The sequence below is a fragment of the Phascolarctos cinereus genome, unplaced genomic scaffold (assembly GCF_003287225.1).
Source record: "Phascolarctos cinereus isolate Bilbo 61053 unplaced genomic scaffold, phaCin_HiC Scaffold_5;HRSCAF=322, whole genome shotgun sequence".
NCBI lineage: Eukaryota > Metazoa > Chordata > Mammalia > Diprotodontia > Phascolarctidae > Phascolarctos > Phascolarctos cinereus.
Window position 1 is genome coordinate 6784774 of NW_027555958.1, and position 15301 is coordinate 6800074.

Consider the following 15301-nt stretch of genomic DNA (forward strand, 5'->3'; position numbering starts at 1 on the left):
TATATTCTGAAGCAATTGTGACATAAAAACAAAGGTCATCAATAAAACTTCTATTGCATTCAAATTATTTCTTCTTTATTAACAGTCTTTTTAAATTTGGAGTTCCTGATTCTCTTCCTCTTTCCCCACCTCCCAATCCCTGAAAGGCAAAAAAAAAAAGTTAATTATAAAATAAAATTATGCAAAACATATTTCTATATTAACCATACTGCAAAAAAAGAAAAGAAAACAGAAAAAAAGTGAGAAAATTATACTTCAATTTGCACTCAGAGTTGATCAGTTCTGTGTCCAGAAGTGGCTAGCATTTTTTCATCGTGAGTCCTTTGGAATTCTTGTAGACCTTTGTATTGATCAGAGTAGCCAAGTCTTTCACAGTTGATCATAATTACAACATTGTTTTTACTGTGTGCACGATGATCTCCTGGTTCTGCTCACTTCACTTTGCCTCAGTTCATATAGGTGTTGCCATTTTTTTGTTTTCGTCTTGCTTTGTTTTGTTTTGTTTTCTGAATCCCCTTCCTCTCATCATTTCTTATAGAACAATGGTAATCCATCACAATCATATGCCACAACTTATTCAGCCATTCCAGAATTGATGAGCATCCCCGCAATTTCCAAATTCTTTGCCATCACAAAAAGAACTGCTATCAATATTCTGTACATATAAGTTCTTTTCCTTTTTCCTCAGTGTACAGACCTAGTGGTGGGATTGCTGGGTCAAAGGATATGCACAGTTTCATAGCCCTTTGAGCATAGTTCCAAATTGTTCCCCAGAATAGTTGGGTCAGGGGCATCTAGGTGAGGTAGTGGATAGAGCACCAGCCCTGGAGTCAGGAGGATCTGAGTTCAAATCTGTCCTCAGACACATAACACTTATTAGCTGTGTGACCCTGGGCAAGTCACTTAACCCCATTGCCTAGCAAAAACAATAACAATAGAATGGTTGGTCAGTTCACTACTCTTGTTTTAATTTAGAGTTATTTTAATTCGACTTTCTCTTATCAATAGTGATTTAGAATGTTTTTTCATATGACTATAGATAGCTTTGATTTCTTCTGAAAACTGCTTATTCATATCCTTTCACCATTTATCAATTAGGGAATGGCTCTTATTTTTATAAATTTGACTTAGTTCCTATATATTTTAGAAATAAAGCCTTCATCAGAGAAACTTTTTGGACAGTTTTTTAATATTACTTTATTGTCTATGGTACCATTTAGCAAAATGTTGTTTCTCTGATCACCTCTTTCAATTAGGTCTATTTTTGCTTTTGCTTTGTCTGAGATCATTATTGCCACCCCTGCCCTCTTCACTTCAGCTAAAGCATATTCAACTCTGTTCCAGCCCTTCATTTCAACTCTGTGTGTGTCTTTCTGTCCCAAGTATGTCCCTTGTTCACAACATATTGTTGGATTCTGGTTTCTGATCCATTCTGCCATTCACTTCCATTCTATGGGTTACCTCACCCCATTCATAGTTATGATCATTAACTATACATTTCCTTCCATCCCATTTTCCCTGTTTATCCTTCTCTCTTTTTTTTATCCTGTCCCTCCTCAAAAGTCTATCTTGCTTCCAATCACTGTCTTTCCCACTCTACCTTCTCCCTTATTATTTCATAGATATATACACATATTCTTTTTTATTTGAACCAATTTCAATGAGAATGTGGTTTAAGCATTTCAGGTCATCCCTTCCCTTCTCCCCTTCACTATAAAAGTTCTTCCTTGAACTCCTTCTTTATGTGAGAAAAATTTCCCCATTCTACCTCTCCCTTCCCCCTTCTCCTAGTTCATCCCTCTTTCTCACTTCTACATTCTTTCTTTGGAAATCATCCCAACATAAAAGACTCATACCTGTGTGCCCTCTATCTATGCAGACTCCTTCCAACTATCCTAAAAATAATATACCTAGGAGTTACACATATCATCTTCCCATACAGGAAAGTGAACAGTTTAACTCCATTGAGTCTCTTATGATTACTCTTTCCTTTTTACCTTTTTTATGCTTCTTTTGACTCCTGTGTTTGAATGGCAAAATTTCTATTCACTTCTGGTCTTTTCAGGTGTCATGTTTGGAAGTCCTCTATTTCATTAAATAGATGTTTTTCCCTTAAAGGATTATATTCAGTTTTGCTGGGTAGGTGATTCTTAGTTGTAATGTTCCCTTGCCCTCCAGAATACAGCATATTTCAGAAATATTGTGGGTTGTTCCAGACCACAGCAGTAAAGCAAATATTGCAATAAAGTGAGTCACACACTTTTTTTGATTTTGCAGAGCATAGAAAAATTATGTTTACTCTATACTGTAATGTATTAAGTCTTTAATAGTAGTCTAAGAAAATAATGTATATATCATAATTAAAAATACTTTATTGCTAAAAAAACCATCATCTAAGCCTTCAGCAAGTAATTTTTTTTTTTTTTTGCTGTTGCAAGGTCTTGTGTTGATGTCGATGGCTGCTGAGTGATCGGGGTGGTGATTGCTGAAGGTTGGGGTGGCTGTGGCAGTTTCTTAAATAAGACAATGATGAATTTTGCTGTATCTGTTGTCTATTCTTTTTGCTTAAATACTTACAGGCTATTTTAGAGTTATTAATTGGCTAATTTCAATATTGTTGTGTCTCAGGGAATAGGAAGGCCTGAGGAGAGGGAGAGAGATGGGGGAATAACAGGTTGGTGAAGCAGTCAGAACACACACATTTATCAATTGAGCTCATCATCTTATATGGGTGAGGTTCATGGTGCCCCAAAACAATTACAGTAGTAACACCAAAGGTCACTGATCACAGATTGCCATAACAGATAAAATAATAATGAAAAAGTTTGAAATATTGTGAAAATTACCAAAATGTGACAGAGATATGATGTGAGCACATGCTGATGGAAAAATGGCACCAATAGATTTGCTCAATGCAGGGTTGCCACAAATTTTCAATGTATAAAAAATACAATCATCTATGAAACTCAATAAAGCAAAGCACAATAAAATTAAGCATGCCTGTACCATATTTTAAGCCTTCTGTTCCTTTAACATGGAAAATGCTATTTCTTGTGTGATCCTGACTATGGTCTTATGATACTTGAATTGTTTCTTTCTGTCTGCTTGTGATATGTTCTTCTTGACCTGGGAGCTCTGGAATTTAGCTATAATATTCCTAGGAGTTTTCATTTGGGGATCTCTTTCAGATGGTGATCAGTGAATTCTTTCCATTTTTATTTTACCCTCTGGATCTAAGATATTGGGGCTGTTTTCCTATATAGTTTCTTGAAATATGATGTGTAGACTCTTTTTTTTTTATCACAGCTTTCAGGTGTTCCAACAATTCTTAAACTCTCTCTCCCTGATCTATTTTTTTTTCAGGTCAGTTGTTTTTCCAAATGAACTATTTCACTTTTTTTTCTATTTTTTTTCATTCTTTTGACTTTGTTTCTTTTTACTTTTGTTAGACTATTGTTTCTTCCACTTGTCCAATTCTAATTTTTAGGGAATTATTTTCTTCAGTGAGCTTTTGTACCTCTTTATCCATTTAGTCCATTCTGTTTTTTAAGAATACTTTTTTTTCTTCAGTGAATTTTTGTGCCTCTTTTACCATTAATCCAATTCTGTTTTTAAGGCAATATTTTCTTCAGTAATTTTTGTGCATCTTTTACCAAGCTGTTCATTCTTTTTTTCCCACATTTTTCTGGCATCACACTCATTTCTCTTCCCAATTTTCCCTCTACCAATCTTCTCTTTCTTTAACTCTTCCAATAATTCCTGTTGGCCTTGAGTCCAATTAGCATTTTTCTTTGAGGCTTTGCTTGTAGCTATTTTCACATTGTTATCTTTTTTTTTTTTTTTTGAGTTTATGTCTTGGTCTTCCCTGACACAATTGCAGCTTTTCATGGTCAATTTGTTTTTGTTTGCTCATTTTTCTAGCCTATTTCTTCACTTGGAAATTTATGTTAAAGTTGGAATCTGTTCATCTAGGGGTGGGAAGGCACTGTCCCAAGCTCAGGCTTTTTTGTGCTGGTGTTTTCAGAGCTAGTTCTGTGGGTCTGTAAGTTTTCAGTGCTTCCAAGGTGGTGTTATACTGGGACAGGTTTGGTCACTTCTCTCCTGCTCTGTGCTCTGATCTTTACACAGGAAAGGCCCCTGATCCCATGCAGCCTTAAGTACTAGTGCTACTCTTGGCCCTGGAACTGTGACCAGGGTCCCTGCTCCCTTGTGACCAACCACAAATGCTCCTGTCCACCCTGGAACTGCAACTCTGAACTACTCATGGGCAAAAGGGTTGCCAATCAGTGCCAGCTGCACCCAGTACCAGAAGAGGGTCACCTGTAATCCCTTTCTGACGAGTTGTCCAACCCTTTCACTGTTTCTGGACTGAGAGCTCCTGCTGCTGCCACTGCTGTTAATGCTGCCTCCAAGACCCACTGATGGCACTCTGCTACACTCCAGACCTGCACCCACCTGGTGTCATAGATCACTCCTGCAGACCTCTTAAGTTGTCTTAGGCTGGAAGTATGTTTCCCTCTGACCTTTTCTTGGCTCTATATTGCTCCAAATTTTGATTTGAGGCATTATTTTGAAGATGTTTGGAGAGTTCAGCTGGGTCCCAGCCTGTATTCTGCCATGTTGGCTCCGCCAATTTTTTTAAGGAAGTAATGAGTCAGGAGCATGAAAAGGTAGGCTTCCTAGTCCCTGACTTTGTCATCATACTAAGAACTTGCTTTCACTGTCTTGACTGTAAGGTGGGTCAGATAATGTATACCTAGTGGGGATTTCATTCAGAAGTTCCAAATGCTCTTGGTAACCAGAGCCGATGAGATACGGCCCAAAGGAGGTTAGTGTTATGAGTCCGAGTCGCTTGTGTCATGGGATCATAGAATCATAAATCTGGAGCTAGAACAGGCCTTAGATGTCAGGTAGTCCCATCTTCCATATTACAGATGAGGATGCTGAGTCACAGTGAAGTTAAGTGACTTTATCCAAGGTTACACAGCTAGTAAGTCTCCAAGCCAAGATTCAAGCTCAGCTCTTCCCTACTCTGAGTCCAGTGCCCCATCCACATCATCATGTTGTCCCTCTCTGGGATCAAGAAGGCACTTCTAATCCTAGCCCTGAACCATCCATACACATGGTCCCATTTGGGGATGTCCACAATTTCAGAAGGCTCAGAAGAAATCCACCCTAGGCAGGTACTCTTCTAAGCCTCAGATTCTTAGACAGCAGCCTGGAACATAGAGCTATTAATTGGCTTGCCAAGGTCACACCGTCAGTACGTAGCAGGAACTTGAACCCAAGACTGACTCTGAATAAGCGCCTATCTGCTCTAACCACACTGCCCCTTAAATCCAACCTCACTAATGGAAAAACACATCCTAACACCCAGCCTAGTAGCAGTAGGTTGGCCCCAGCTAGGTCAGGGAATTGGGGCACCCTAGGCAAGGTTTGAAAGTGATCCCCCTTCTATGCTACTGCTTCCTGGAAGCCTGGAACCTTTACTGTAACATGTATCACTCAACATCACAAAAGAATTTGAAGTCACTCACCAGATCCCATGAAGGGGCAGAGCATCCTAGCATGAGATGCCTAGAGTCCTATTAGAAAGCATCCCTCACTCTAGAATGCCTTTGCATCCCAGAGCCCCACTCCAAGCAGATGCCAAAGTGGCCTAGCCCTGCTCCAGGCTCACTCGGCAGTGTGAGTAAGGGACAGTTATTGAGGAAGGCACAGGTAGGATAGCAGTAATGGGCTCCGGAGTTGGACTCAGAGGAGCTAGGTTTGCTGCTCACTGTAAGATACTTCAATATGACACGCATTTCTTAGGTTCCTGCTACGGACAGCATCAGCCTGGGGGCTGCCGGGTTGTAGGCACTTAATAAATGTTTATTGATCGATTAACTGCGAGACACTAAGCTAGACTCTGGGATATAGATGCAAAAATGAACCAGTCTTTGTTCTCAAAGAGCTTACATTCCACTCAAAGGAAGCAAAGAATATACAAACAAGTAAACATGAAATGAATACCAAGTGAATTCAGGGTGAGGCACAGGGAACCCCCCCCCCCCGGGGGGGGGGTGCACCAGGAAAGGAATCTGATAGGAGGTGGAAACTGGGCTGAGCCTTGAAGGGAACTAAGAATTCCAGGAGGTGGAGGTAAGGAGGAAAAGCCTTCCAGGCATGGGGGAGAGCACATGCAAAGGCCTAGAGGTGGGAAATTAAATGTTATGTCTGAACAATGTAAGCCTCCGCTGGGCCTGCTCCTCCCTAAAATGAAAAGGTTGGTCTAGATGACTTTGAGAATCATCTCCATGTCTGAATCTATTGTCTTGTGGCAAAAACCAAGTTATTTTTTGGTTTTTTAACTCAAAACTCCTTTTTCATACTTAATTGAAAAAGTAGGTCATTGGAGATTAGAGGAAAAGGTTGAGAGGAGTCCCATTTATTTGCACAAAGAACAGGGTGTGGACTTGCCTCTGGTTACTTTGATTGATTGATTGATTGACTGATTATTAATCAAATTGCATTTTGTGTTTTGTTTAGGTTGTTTTTTAACCAGGCAAATTCCACCATTGTACTCGGTAATCACAGGTTAAACTGAGCTAATTAGAATTTCTCTCTTCCCACCTGGCTCTCACACCTGTTTGGTATATTTTTGTTCATTCAAATGACAGCAGATGGTTTCCTGACTTTGAAGATTCCCAGGCCTGGGATATGTCCATTTCCTTTACTCTGCTGCATCAAGGGCTTTAGCTCCATGCAACCCATGAAGTCGAACTGGGAGGAAGTGGAGTCCCTTGGGAAAAGCCCAGGACTGGGAGACACAGTTCAAACCCTGAACGTGTATGATCTGAGGAAAACCCTTTAACCTCCCAAGCTCTCAGTTTCCCTGACTGCAAAATGAGGGGATTAGGCTAGGCTCTGTATCTGTGGTCCTTGGACTCCACCTCACTATCTGTATGACCTTGGGCAAGTCACTTAACTTCCCTGGTCCTCAGTTTCTGCATGAGTAAAACAAAGGCTATGGAGAGGTCTAGCTAGCTGCTGAGGCTCCTTTTGATCCTACATGGATGACCCTGTCATCTAGCACAACTACACGTTGTTTGTTCTTCCAGACTACTGGATCAAGTCAGAATCCTTTAACTGACTTTCTGTCTTTTTGGCCTGAGGCAACCTGCTTAGAGACTCCAGGAGAGTAAGCAAAGGGAAGGTCCTTGAACTCCAAGTTCTGACCTTGCTAACAGAGGAGGAAATGCCTGTGAGGACACCTGGCAATTTTCCACCCACATCGGCATGGAGGAAATTCTCCTTGGTAACATTCTTTGTCAGGTAAGCATTCTTGGTGCCCTAATTTAAAGGGAGCTCAAATAGGGTTGGCGGAGAGAAAGTATTGGAAAACCAAACATGGCCATCGTCATTGACCAAATACAGCTGAAGATTCTAAAAAATATAACAATGTATGAGTTCTTGAACATCCTTCTAGACTCCTCTCTCTCTGTCTCTCTCTCTCTGTCTCTCTCTCTGTCTCTCTCTCTCTGTCTCACTCTCTCTCTCTCTCTCTCTCTCTCTCTCTCTCTCTCTCTCTCTCTCTCTCTCCTTTCACCCAAACTCCAAATCACATCCTGACCATCTTCGTGCCTGTGTCCCCATCCCCATCTCTCATGAGAGCGTCTAATCCAAGTCAAGGACAAAGCAGTCTTGTCCCTTTAAGATGCGATCCCTTTTGTGTCCATGGCTCATAAGAGGCTAGTGTGTTTCTATCCCAACCAGCAGAACTTTATTCCCCGCTGAGCCAGAGAAAGGGGGCTACATTTGTATCTGTCATGTCACTCAAATTCCAAACCACCTTCCCCAAAAAAACTCCAGATGCCTACTGATTCTATGTTTGAAGGAAATAACAGTATGTCAATATATTGTTGGAAAACCATTCAATAATAGTAGGTAATTAAGATAAGCCAGTCTTCAGCATTTTACCTAAGGAGAGAGAGAGAAAGCAGCTAGGTGGTGAAGTAGAGTGATGGGCCTGGTGTCAAGAAGACCTGAGTTCAAATCTGGCCTTAGATACTTCCTAACCATATGACCCTGGGCAAGTCACTTCACCCTGTTTGCCTCAGTTTATTCATCTGTAAAAATGAGCTGGAGAAGGAAATGGCAAACCTCTCTGCTACCTTTGCCAAGAAAATACAAAAGGGTCATGAAGAGTAAGACACAACTGAAAATGACTGCACAGCTAAGGAGGGAGTGACAGCTAGGTGGCACAGTACTAGACTTAAGTTCAAATCTGACTAGGTGTGGGAAAGTTACTTGACCTCTGTTTGCCTCAGCTTCTTATCTGTAAAATGGGGATAATAATAGCACCTACGTCTCAGGGCTGTTGTGATGATAAAGGGAGATATATTTATAAAGCGCTTTGAAAATCTGAAGTGCATGTATGTGTATGTATGTATAGGTATAGTTGTGGGGGTATATATACATGTACATATATACAACAATGTACACATATATACTAGCTATTCTTATCATAGAAACCAGAATGGTAAAGAGCCTTAAGTTTATGCCACAGGAAGATTGGTTGGGGGTATTTTCATCTTGAAAAAGAAAAGACTTAGTCAAGGGTGGGACATGATAGCTTACTTCAAGTATTTAAAAATAAATTGAACGGACATGGAAATCTCATGCTTGCTTGCAGGATTTGATAAATTAAATTAATTTTCTCTGGAAAACTGTGCCTCTTCTGAATGACTTATAGAAGCCCAATCTGTCTGAGTCATTCAGAGGCCAAAAGAATGAATAGTTCCATCATTTATTTCTTCCTCTCACATCCGTTACCCAGTCATATTTCTTGTGTCAAAACCACCCCTGGCATAAGCATCCGGGCTTGGCTGCACTGATTTTCTGTTAGTATTCCTCCCTTTTCATTTTATTCAGTGCAGATAGCAAATGCCTTCTGTTTTAAGTATTCTTGTGGGGTTCCCCAAACCCGTGTGTTTACAGCTCTACTGGATTGAAAAGAAGAGGCCCCGCCAGTCACACCACTGCTTAAACAGCAGAAAACCCCTGTGTGGTCAATATCTCTTTCCACTAGCAGTCTGGGGTTGCTGATTGACCTTAATGTGCTACGTGTGTGTCCCCCGTCTGATCATGGGAATCTTCCAAGCTCAGCCAGACTGGCCCTAAAGCTTGTCCTTTGAACCTCACCATGGGCTTTCTCCTCGTCTTTTGCCACCAGCCTTCTGCCTCTCAGGCAGCTCCTCATCGCTTTGGGATGGGGAATGGGTCAGCCTCAGCTCTCCCCCTCATGGGTTAACTGAAGAGTCATCAGATTCCCAGGAATTCAGTCTCATTACAGATGAGCTCGAGCCGCTGAGACTCCCACGGCCAGGGCTAACTGGCCTGTCACTTTGCAGAGCATCAGCAAGAAGGGTCAACCAGGTGGCAAGTCAGCCCAAGAAGCCGATACTCATTCGGGTTGTTGGCCCACAAACAAGGGCATGTATGGGTCAGTAATGACCTTCAAGGCAGGTACTAGCCCTTTGTTTTGTTCCAAAAGGTTTCAGAAATACCTTCTTTTTTATTATGAGCTTAACAAACAGCAACAAACATCAGCATTTCCATGTACAATGAATAGAAAAGGGGTTTGTGTAGAAAACCATGAATCTTTACTACATACAGTGTATTTTTATAAGTATGTGTGAAATTGAACACTCTGTTATGAAGACTGTCCTGTTTGTTTCTCCTCTGAACTTCTGTCTTCTCTCTGCTAAGCATTATATATTATATATTATATATTATATATAATATATTATAATATAAATATATATATATATCATTGATTTCTTCTCTTCATTTTATTTTGCATCATTGTCATTACCCACTTACTAACCACTAGCAGCCCTCACCTCACCAAATGAAATAAAATTTCTCTTTTGTAACAATTATTATTAAACATTCACATTTTGACCAACACAAAAATGTATATCCCATTCTTCACCAGTAGTCCACCACCTCTCTGCTAATGGATAGGAGGCATGTTTCAGTGTCAATCTTCTAGAGTCATGATTGCCCATTGTGCCGATAATAACTATTTAAGTCTTTCGAAGTTGTTTTCCTTGCGTTTTAGTGATCATTATTTAAATCGTTCCCCCATTCCTGCTCGCTTAACTATGTCAATTTAGATATCTTCCCAGACTTCTCTGAATCCAACCTTTCCAGCAGTTCTTACGCTACAATACTGCTCCATTACATTCATATAAATAATTCGTTTCTCCATTCCAAAAGGAGGTAATTTTTCCTAGTTCTCTGTCACCACAAATGGTTGCATAAATATATAAATGTAAATTTTAACTATAAACATTTTAAAACGTATAAATATTTTTCCTTTTTTCCTTTGAGTTTTTTGGGATATAGATTGAGCAGGAGATATCACTTGGTCAAAGGATATCCCTAGTATGACTGGATAAGAATTGTTTTCTAGAATATTTGCACCAAGTCATAGCTCCATCGAGGGAATATCAACGTACCTGTTCACCGACCACCCTCCAACAGTTATAATTTTCTTTTTTCATTATCTTTGCCGAGATGATGAGAATAAACTCAAACTTCAGAGTTATTTTAATCCACATTTCTTTCATGAGTGATGTTGATTTATCTTTATCCATTGGAGAATGACGTATGTTGTCCTTATGTATTCATATCAATTCCCTGTAAATCTTGGATAGCAGATATTTAGCCATGAAACTTGCTGCGAAGATCTTGTTCCCATGCTGCTGTTTCCCTTTGAATTCTAATGGCATTGATTTTGTTCATGCAATCACTTTTTAATTTTATATAAACAAAAGTGCCCATTTGTCTCTTAGGATCAACTCTTTTTTTTTTTACTTTTTTACTGAAGACTTTTTCCCTCTCTACAGTTATAAAAAGTGCCTCCTTCCTATTCCTCTAATCATTTTTGATGTGACCTTTTCAGTTCAATATCAATTTGTAGTTTGTATACATAATATGAAATATTGCTTTTAACCTAAATTATGCCAGACTGCTTTCCAGCTTTCCCATTTTTTTTTGGTAGAATAGGGACTCATTACCCTAATGATTATGGGCAGCGAGGTGATCCAGTGGATAGAGCACTAGACTTGGAATCAGGAAGACTCAAATCTAGCCTCAGACACTACCAGCTGTGTGACCCTGGGCAAGTCATTTCATCCTGTTTGTCTCTGTTTAACTGTAAAATGAACTAGAAAAGGAAATGGCAAAGCTCTCCAATATCTCTGCCAAGAAAACCCCAAATGGGTCACAAAATGTTGGATGTGGCCGAAACACTGAACAACAACAACTCTCGTGGTTAGCATCCTTTTTCAAAAATAATGATTACTGTATTCGATCGCTTTTAGCTCCTGTGTACCTAATCTGTTCCACTGATCAGTTTTTTCTATTACTTAGCCAATACCACAGAATCATGGTGAGTACTGCTTTATGATATAGTTTAAGAACTAGCCCTGCTAGGCCTTCTTCTTTTCCACTTTTCCCCCATTATTTCCCTTGAGATTTAATTTTTCTGTTCATCTAGATGAACTTGCTTATTTTTTTTCTAATTCCATGGATTAACTCTCTTGTAGTTTAATATGGAACTGAATTTATAAATTAACTTAAGTAATTTTTCATTTTTATTACATTGGTACAAGCCAACCATGAACCATGAACAATTAATTAGCATCTCTCCAATTATTGAAGCCTGTTCTTATTTCCGTACAGCACGTTTCAAAGTCGTATTCATCTAACTCCTGTATGACTTGTACTTGGACTTTCAGATATTTTGCACATTCTGTGGCTTTTTTGGATGAAATGTCATTTTTTTGTCTCTTCCTGTTGATTGGTAACATAAGAATTGGTAATATAGAGAAAGACAGATAATTTGTGAGCTTGTTTTACATCCTGCTGCTTTACTGGTTATTAAGCATTTCAATTAGTTTGTAGTTCAGTCAGGTTCTCTCCCATGCTCAATCCCTCAGTTTCTTTTTATCATCTTATTGCTGTACCCAGCATTCCAGCACTACAATGCAGCAGATAGTGGTGGCAGTGGATGCTGTGGCTTCTCCTCTGATCCCATTGAAACGTCTGGTAACAATCTCCATTTCGCGTGATGCTGGTTCTTGGCTTTTGGTAACTCTGGCTTAGCAGATTAAGGAAGGGCTCACTTATTCCTATGACTTCTAAAGTTTTAAATATAAATGTGGGTTGTTACTATTCAAAAAAATTCTACATCTTTGACAAAATCCTGTGATTTCAATTTTTGTTATTGATGTGCTCTGTTGTGTTTGGTGTTCTCAGTATTGTACCAACTCTGCATTCCTGGGATGGATATAACTCGATCATTACGTAAAAAGCTTTGTACTGCCAAAGCCTCTTTGCTGTTGGTGAATTGCTTTTTTGACACTGAATGGCATGTTCTTCAGCTTTCTATCTTATTCTCAAATTTCTCTAGAGCACCATGTGGATTTCTCCTGTGCGCTTAGCATGCTTTGCTTTGTAATAAAACTGTCTGGGAACATGTTGCCTCCACCCTAGTAAAACATAAGGTCCATACATAAGGTCCAGAACAGGGCCTGCATCGTGCACCCATCCCCACCTCTCTCCCACCAGGCACTGTATATAGTCAGCATCTGACACATAGAAGATGCTTAATAGGCTGGATGTCAGAAAAATCTTCCCATTAAAGCCACCAATAAGTGGAATGGGCAGCCTCAAGAGGAGGTGGCTTTCCCCTTCATTGAAGGTCATAAAATCATAAATTTTAGAGTTGAATTGAACCTTAGAGACTATCTCATACAACCTCCTTCATTTACAGTTGAAAAAACTGAGGCACAGAGAAATAAAGTGACTTAGACAAAGTCTTACAAAGGCTAAATGACCACTTGGGAATGTTTATTAAGGTTTGATTTTCAGGAATGGATTGGAATAGGTGACTGTTAGGGTCCCTTACAACTCAGAAATACTATATTTTTTTTTATTCGAATAGAAAGAACATGACCTGAGTATCATAGTAGACCACAAGTTAAACATAGCACAATTATATTGTTCTATTATTGAATTGCTTATGCCTAGACATTGTTCTGGGGCCCTCTGATCCCACTGATGAGGGATGATACTGATTCTCCCTACATAAGACGTAAAAGTCCTTCTTACACTTTGCCCTGGCAAAGGACTGACTCAATAACTATGTTGTAATAAATGATAAATTAGTCAATGAGTAGATATTTTAGGAGGACGTGTCTAAAGACTTATATTACGTTCAAAAGTCAGTTTGGATGGGGAAGACCTGGCTTGACAATAGTTCACTGAACTATGTATATCATTGAACACAATAATCCAGTTGGGGTCTGACCAGAGCTGAGAACATAAAAAGCTACCCAGGAAGCTGTGGAAAAGATAAAGGCAGCCCTTGGCATCAGGAAGACCTGAGTCCAAATCTGACTTTAGGCACATACTAGCTGTGTAATCCTAGGAAAGTTACTTAACCTTTGTCTATCTCAGTTTCCTATCTGTAAAATGGGGATAATAATATCACCTTCCTCTCAGGGTCATTTTTGAGGATACAATGAGATGACATGTATAAAATGTCTTGTGAACCTTAAAGCTTTTAATAACAAGTTCTATGATTATTATTATTCTATTATTATTATTATTATTATTATTATTGCATTTAATTATTATTATCTACCTCATTCTCAAGACCTGTCTTAATGTAGCCTAAGAGCCCTTCGGATGTCATCTATCTTATGTCTCTCCTTTCCCTCCAGAGCTGTTCCACACCACAGTGGAATGAGACGGTTTTGTAGCTGATCCACATGACTCCAGGCCCATGTCATTACCTCTTTAGCTAGTCCAATTGGGAGCCATGCTACTTCAGTTAACCCACCAGCTGCTACTCCATCTCCAGCTGCCATCTTGGGCAAAATGAAGGAGAGATGGGTGGGGAATCAAAGGGCCAGAAGTTCAAACCTGGGCTTCCTTACTTACTCGTGATGTGATTTTAGGCAAGTCACTTTATCACTCTGGGTCTCGAGTTTCTCACTTATGAAATGGGGGAATTGCAGTAGATGACCCCAAAGCAGCCTTGCGGCTCTCAGTCCTTTGATTCTCCACTGGTTGGTCTGACCTACGGAGGACTGCATTCAGCTGACACAGGTTTCAAAAGCCCAGGATGATCGCCTCAGTTCAAGAAGAGAAAAGGACTTGAAATATCCAGACCCTGCCCTCCCCCACCCCAAGCCCTAGGAATGGGAGATTCAGGAGCAAAACAAAAGGTCTGGGTTAAATTGGACTGAACTAAACTGAACATATGTGAGTCTAAACCCAAGTTCTAGATTGCATCTCCAATCTCTAGAGAGATGAGCTGGGCTTTCTGAATCCCCAGAATGAGATTCTTTTAACCATTACTCCAGAAAGCATGATCCCATTACCTCACTGCAGAAGGATAAGTCCCTTTGGGTCGAAGTACTCAGCTTCTAAAAATGGATTAGAAACCAACTTTTGTTTCTCGCTAACTTTGAATCCATTTGTCCTGGGGATGGATTTACGATATACTGCTCATTGCTATTCTGGTAAAGTCCTAGACACAGAGGTACATTAGAGATGCGGGCAGAAGTGATGTTATTTGGTGAAGAGGGTGCCAATCTGAGAATCAACAAGATCTGGGTTCAAGTTTTGCCTGTGGATGGGATTTTGGCAAGATATTTAATCTCTTATTGCCCTAGGCCATACTCGTAGACTATAAATCACAGAGCAGGTGCTGATCTGACCTGATAGAATGGGTTTCCTCATCTTAGACTAGCCTGTACTGATAAATTACAGGTCTGGTCTCTGTCCCTATCTTTACGTATGTGGTATATGCATATGTGCACATATATATATGTATAAATATATATATATATATGCATGTGTGTATGTGTATGTATATATACATATGTGTGTGTGTGTGTGTGTATCTTAAGTTTCCAAGGTCTATACTTCTCATCTATGTCAATACTTTGAAATGTTTTGAAAGAAACTATAGGCAAGCTATATATCTTTGTAACAAGTTGATTTGTGGGTGTGTTTTATTATTGCTGTGTTGTTGATAGCTCTGGAATTCTGCAGTCTCTGAAGAACTGAACATCAGAATCACTCAAAGCGTAATGCAAAGATACGTGGTGAGCATGAGCAATGCTTTTCTTATCAGAACTGCTGATGAGCAAAGTAAAGGATGCTGTGAAGGAAATGAAGGAGATAAGCTGGGCAAATGATGACAGTGAGAGTTCAGTTATGGGGAGCTCAAGTG